This window comes from Mustela lutreola, chromosome 5 (genome assembly GCF_030435805.1).
Source record: "Mustela lutreola isolate mMusLut2 chromosome 5, mMusLut2.pri, whole genome shotgun sequence".
Taxonomy (NCBI): Eukaryota; Metazoa; Chordata; class Mammalia; order Carnivora; family Mustelidae; genus Mustela; species Mustela lutreola.
The window spans coordinates 57,447,982-57,455,305 of NC_081294.1; positions in this window are offsets into that span (position 1 = coordinate 57,447,982).

Sequence of the window (7,324 nt, forward strand, 5' to 3'; positions counted from 1 at the left end):
CCAAAGACCATCAGTCGAAATGAGAACTAGACAGACTTCCGTGTATCTGTGTGTGTGTGCGTGGATATACTTTTGTGTTTGTGTACATGTACGTATGGATGCCTGTGTTTATAGATGTTTATGTGTGTGTTCGTATACGTATCTTTATATGTGTGTGCACATATAAAGTGTGCATGAGTGTGTGCATGGATACACGTGGTTGTGTGTGTTCATGCATGTATTTTGTTGTGTGTTTTGTTGTGTGTAGTGTATGTCATTAAGTTTGTGACCTCCATGTGTATGAGTGGGGTCTGAGGCCTTTTAACAGTCTTAAAGTTTCGTGTTTGTTTTTTCTTTTAATTAACTGTCTTAGGTCAGTTTGGACCGCTGTAACAAAACATCATACACTAGATGGCTTAGAAACAGAAGAATTTTATCGCTCACAGATCTGGAGGTTGAAAAATCAGATCAGGGGGACCACATGAATGGGTTTGGCCCCTCTTTTTGGTTGCAGACTTCTGGTTATATGTTTACCTGATGGGGGTGCCCGGAGCTTGTTTTGTACACTTGTGACCTCATGACTTAAGCACCTCTCATTGGCACCTCCTACTCACACCATCACCTTTGAGTTAGGATTTTAACGTATAAATTGTGGAGGGGCACGAACATTCAGACCATAGCATTAACTATTTCTGCAACCTGATTCTGCTGAATGAATTTTTTGGCTCATAAGTACCCAGTAAAGAATGATATTAAATATAAAATGGTAAACAAAAGTATAGGATTTATCCTTAGTTTTATTACTCTTGAAAACTTTAGGTGGAACACCATACCCAAGTCTGGGTTACCAATTGTGTGTTTAATCATTTTGCTTTGTATCTGTTGAAACAGGATGCAATACAAAATTTAAAGAAATGCTCAATGCTTTCCTACTCATTATGAACATAATATTTTCTCATCATAAAATGTATAACTCATAAAATTATTGTGAAAATATTGTGAAAAACAGGAAAAAAATGAGATTACATGAGACCCCACAAATTTCACAGATAAATGTTTGAAAAGATAAATAGAATTGCAGTCACAGCAAAATAAAATGAGCATTAGATCATAACCTTCTCTCTCCTGCTGAATAATGCTTATCTAGGAACTTTCCTTTCTCTCTATTTCATCATAACTTCTTCTTTTTTTCTTAGATTTTAACAATAAAATATGCTGTTATATTCCATATTTTCAAAAAAACCTCTTCTTGGTCCCACTTCCATGGTCCTAATTATTCCCTTCTTTTAATGGAAATAGGCCTTGAAACCACTATTGTACATTCACTCTCCTCTCTCACTCTTAAAACACACTCTATTCCACTAAACCTGACTTTATAAAGATCATTAACAACATCCATGTGGCTAAATCCAATTTTCCATTCTCAGTCTCATCTTACTGGACCGATAAGTAGCATTTAACCTAGAAAATCACTCCCTCTGCTGAAAGACCCCATTCTCTTGGCTTCTAGGATGATTTCGCTCCTAACTCGTTAGCTACTCTCGCTGAGTCTCTTTGCTGTTGTCTTTCTTCCATCTGACATTTTTGTGTAGTCATTTGCCAGGGCTCACTCACTGGAACCTTCTTTTCACTATATAATATCTACCCTGCTTTGGGTGTCTTACCCACATTTGTGCCTCTCTTTTTATGATATCCAACTTTAGCTCCATATTTAAATATTCAACTGCTTACTTAATATTTGTACTTGGAAGTCTGAGAAAGATCCTGACTTGACAGGCTCAAAATGGAATCCCTGGTCCTTTCCCCCAACTGGCCCTAGGGTTAGCCTTCCCCATCTCCGTTAATGGTAACTCCGTCCTGTTTTTTTCAAGTAAAACTCTTTAAAGTCGTCCCTGATTCATGCCACACCACCCCCATATCCAGTTCTCTCAGTTATTATAATTTAGAAACATCTCAGTAGTCTAACCACTGCTAACCACTTCCACTACTGTTACTGTAGTCTAAACCACCGTCATTGCTTCCTTGGATCATTGCATTGGTTTTCTTAATAAGCCTTCCTGGGGCACCTGGGTGACTCAGTGGGTTAAAGCTTCTGCCATCGGCTCAGGTCATGATCCCAGGGTCTTGGTATCCAGCCCTACGTCGGGCTCTCTGCTCAGCAGGGAGCCTGCTTCCTCCCCTCTCTCTGCCTGTCTCTCTGCCTACTTGTGATCTCTGCCTGTCAAATAAATAAATAAATAAATAAATAAATAAAATCTTAAAAAAAATAAATAAGTAAATAAGCTTTCCTGATTTCACTCTTGCCTCCTTCGATCTCTTTTTTCAAAAATGGCAGCCAAAATGATCCCTTTAAAGGATAAACTGGGATCCCCTTCACTTCAAATCCCGGCAGTGACTCTCTCCATCTCACTCCAAGGAAAGGACAAGTGCTTACAATGACCCAGGCGGCCCACCATCTGCTGGACTTTCAGTACTCTTTCTCATTTCCTCTGCACTCCAGTACACGGGCCTGCCTGTGGGGCCCAGAAATTTCCATGCGTGCTTTTCCCTCCAAGCCAGTGTACTTTCTAGTCGCTATGGATTACTGTTCCTCAAACCACAAAGCTCACTCTCTCTCTGTTTTCAGGCCTTTGCTAAGTATCACTTTCTTCGAGATCTTTCCTGACCAAGCATTTTACAGTTCTTACAGTGTTCTCCAGGATTCCCATATTCCCTACCTCCTATCCTGCTTTATTTTTCTATATAAAACTTACCACCTCCTAATGTACTATCCAATATGCTTGTTTATTGCTTTTATTGCCCTGTAGACTGTATGCTCCATTAACATGGGCTTTTTTGTGCATTTTGTTCATTGCTCTCCATATCCCCAGTGCCAACCACAGTAGTGCTCAATATATACAGTCTTTTCAGAAATGAAAGATAATATAATTGACATTATACTGCATATATTACCTTATAACGTGCTTTTTCTCCACCCAATATTACCTGAGAAAACTCTCATTTTGCTAGGTATTTTTACCTACTATGGTATAATTTGTTTCTGGTACAAAATAGTATTCCACTGTATTAATGTTCCATCATTTATTAGATCCTTATTACTGCATATGTACTTAGCTTGAATTTTTAATGTAAAAGAATACTACTACATAAATATTCTCTATTCTACATAAATGTTTGTACATCCTTCATATTATTTTCTAGGAATTATTTTTCTGGAAGAAGTAATTTGGGACAAAAGCATTTGCTGATTTTATGGATTTAGATATATTACCAAATTAACCTCTAGAAAGTTAGCATTTCTTTACTAGGCTAGCACAGCTTATAAGGGTACCCTTTGCCCAGCACACTGGACCACACTTTATATTGCTGTAAAATAATCTTGCCAACTTGATACACAAAATGTATATAATAAGTTTTTTAATTAACTTTTTATTCTGGAATAATTTTAGGCTTAGAAACATTACAAAGATAGAATCTTCCCTAATGCTAACACCTTACATTACCTTTATACATTTGCCAAAACTAAGAAATTAGAATCAGTATATAACAATTAACTAACTCTACTATTAATGTTTTGATTTATTTTTTTCCAGCTGAATCCCACCTTCCCCATTTGTCATTTATGTTTTCTTTCATGAATGTAATTCTGTCACTTGTTAGTTTTTTTTTTTATGATATGAAATATTTTTGATGAATTACATTGTCTGTCTCAAATATGGTAGACTAAGATCTATTGAATGCAGTGAACCTTTATATCCATGTCTGGAAGTGCCTATCATATTATCAGTATTCCCTCCAAAATTGTTACATGTTATATGACAAAAAGTTTGTATCATCATAAATATTTGGAAAACATTAAAATAAAATGTAGTACAAGCATTTTTATATTTTATATACACACACATATATGACATTTTCTTCATCTTCTTTATTCATTCATCAATCGTTGGATCCTTGGGCTGCTTCCAACTATTGGCTATTGCAAATAATGCTGTATTGTAAGTAATGCTGTAAATATATGTTTATACACAGGGGTGCATGTATCCCTTTAAATTAGTGTTTTTGTATTCTTTGGGTAAATACCTATAAAGTGGTTCTATTCTTAACACTTTGAGGCACTTCCATACTGTTTTCCACAGTGGCTGCCCTTGTTTGCATTTCCACCAACAGTGCACAAGTGTTCCTTTTCCTGCACATCCTGGCCAACACCTGTTGTTTCTTGTGTTGTTGATTTTAGCTGTTCTGACAGGTGTAAGGTGACATCTCATTGTAGTTTTGATTTACATTCCCTGGTGATAAGTGATGATGAGCATCTTTTCACATGTCTGTTGGCCATCTGTATTTCTTCTTTGGAAAAAAAAAATGTCTGTTCTTCTCTTCTGCCCATTTTTAATTGGATTATTTATTTTGGGAGTGTTCAGTTGTATAAGTTGTTTATATATTTTGGATACTAACACTTTATCGGGTATGTCATTTGCAAATATCTTCTCTTCTGTAGATTGCATTTTAGTTTTATTGATTGTTTCCTTTTACTTTGATGTAGTCCCAACTTTTTTTTGGTTTTTTTTTTTTTTTTTTTTTTTTTTGCTTTTGTTTCCCTTGCCTCCCTCCCTTGCTTTTGTTTCCCTTCCCATACCTAGAAAAAAATTGCTGTGATCAGCATCAAAGAAGTTACTACCTGTGTTCTCTTCTAGGATTTTTATGGTTTCAGGTCTCACATTTAGGTCTTTAATCCACTTTAAATTTATTTTTGTGTATGGTGTAAGAAAGGGGTCCAGTTGTATTCTTCTGCATGTAGCTATGCAATTTTCCCATTACCATTTATTGAATAGTCTTTGCATAGTCTTTCCTCCTTTGTCAAGTCTTTGCATAGTCTTTCCTCCTTTGTCAAGAATGAATTGATCATATAATTGTGGGCTTATTTCTAGATTTTTCTATTCTGTTCTATTGATCTATGTGTCTATTTTTGTGCCAGTACCATACTCTTTTGGTTATTACTGCTCTTTAATGTAATTTGAAGTCTACCATTGTGATCCCTCTGGCTTGGCTTTGGGTTTCAGGGTTGCTTTAGCTATTCAGGGTCTTTTGTGGTTCTATACAAATTTTAGGGAAACCTTTTTTGCCCCATTCTACCTATGGGGAATCTCAGCTCAATGACAAAGAGTTAACTGGTACTAAAAGCCATTTTTCATTTCTTATTCACTGATTATTCCTTCCATCTGTAGCTGTATTACTTATAACTATTACTTGTAACCACAGAGAAAATTTAACACTCAACGTCAGTTTTTACAGTGGTACATCAGCCACTATGCCAATTATTAGTGCCTTTTGTTCAATTGTTTTAATGACCCACTCTCTGTGGTACATTTCGTGAACACATTTGAAAAATTTTGAGGCTTTCGCCAGAAGGCTGTCAGCTGTTACTCCAATGATCTACTGCTTAGATCTCCTACTGTGAATCTCCTGGTCTTTCTTTTGTTTTGCTATATACTAACACTGTTGTCAAGGATACTCAGCTCTCTATGTTCTTGTCTAAACAGTCCACAAGGTGTTGTATTAAAAGTCCCAATTAAATGTGTACAGCCATTCACCTGTATATTCATCTTGTTACTCCCTTGCCCACCCACACTCAACCAACTACCTGCTCCAAAGAATACCAAGGGGTCAGAAGGCATCAAGAGAATGAACAAAGTATGTGGGATCGCTGGGTGTCACGTAATAGCTGTGGCAGTGTTATCTCAAGTAATTGCTGCCCTGGCAAAGCAAAATAAAACTACACGGAAAAAATGTAAATACAAAGAGTGAGAAAGCAAGGGGATAATGGACAGTTTTTTAATTGTATGTCTATAGCACTGCTAGTACTTTAAAGGCCAAATGGGTACATGTGATGTAAACCTTATTGCTTTAGAACAAGAGAGAAATTAGTGAGATAGCAAAGATGCCTCTATATCATTATAAAGTTCTAGAAATCTTTGAAATTCAAATTTCATTATGTTCTTAGTAAATATCTATATATTGTTTTCAATTTATGAGGCAGTATAGGGTAGTGGCTAAGAGCATAGGTTTTAAAATTAGAAAGACTATTGTTATCGTCATTCCCATTCATGATGTGAACATCCTTGAAGAGCACATAGCCCTATTTGGGACTGAGTTCCATGACCTAAAAAATGGAGTTACCAAAATTATTAATAATAACACCTACAAATTGACATCTTATAAGGATGCAATAAAATAATGCATGTAATGGCTGAGTACAGCCTCTTCACAAACTAAGAAAGAATTAATGCATGTTAGCCTTCATTAAATAATACATAATGCTCCTAAGGAGAATTTGAGCAAATAGCTCTTTTTATTTTATATTTAGCTCTTGTAATTTTGTAAAATGTACATGGCTATTTTAATAATTTGTACAAAGCTTCACATATTTTCCAAGAAGCTATCCCTGGTACTATACAAAAGTAAAAAGTAGTCAAAAGACCTGAAAATGCTTGGTGTATGGAAGAGAATCCCCAGTGGGGACATGGTGCTAGCCTTTGTGAGGAACTTACACTTACCTTATGTGATCTCAGGGAAAAAGTGTAGATATGTGAATGGAATGTTTGAGAAGCAGATTTTTGCTTCATTAGAAAATTATTTTGACTTACCTGCAATTTCAGAACTATTTTACCATGCCCAAGTCAACTGCTAGAGCAGGCCCACTCCTTTCTCTAGAGGTTTCCCAACAGAAGCTGGACAAAATCTCCACCAGGAAATCATAGAGGAGATGTTTTTGCAGCACAGGGATTAGGCATGGGTTAGGTGAAGGACAGGGCCCTTCCTGCTATGGGATTCCATATTCATTTGTGAAGACAAAAATAAGATATTTTTGTCCTTGATAGATTCATATTCATGAAATAATTCACTCAGGAAACCTTTATTGATATGATGGGCAATGTCATGGAACTGTGTCCATTAAGAGCATAGATTGTGGAGTCTCATAAACCTGTGTTCAATACTGGCATTGTCATTAAATTTATTGTGGCTTGGGCAAGTGATTTAACTCTTCTGAAGTCTTCCTTTACTCATTTGAAAAGGAAATAACAGTAGTTTCTACTTCATAGAAGTCTTTGTTAGTATCCAGTAAAATCACCTTAGCACAGTTCCTAGTGTCTAGTAAGCACTCAATTAATGTTTGCTATTATGACTATGAATATTGAATGAGTGAGAATAGTGAGATATGCACAAAGATGAATGACCTGCTGTCTTAACTTCTAAGCATTTTTTCAGTGAGAAAGACTTGAACCAAATATCTATAATCTAAGGGAATAAATAGTATTTGTATATGTTTCTATAGGAACCCACTCAT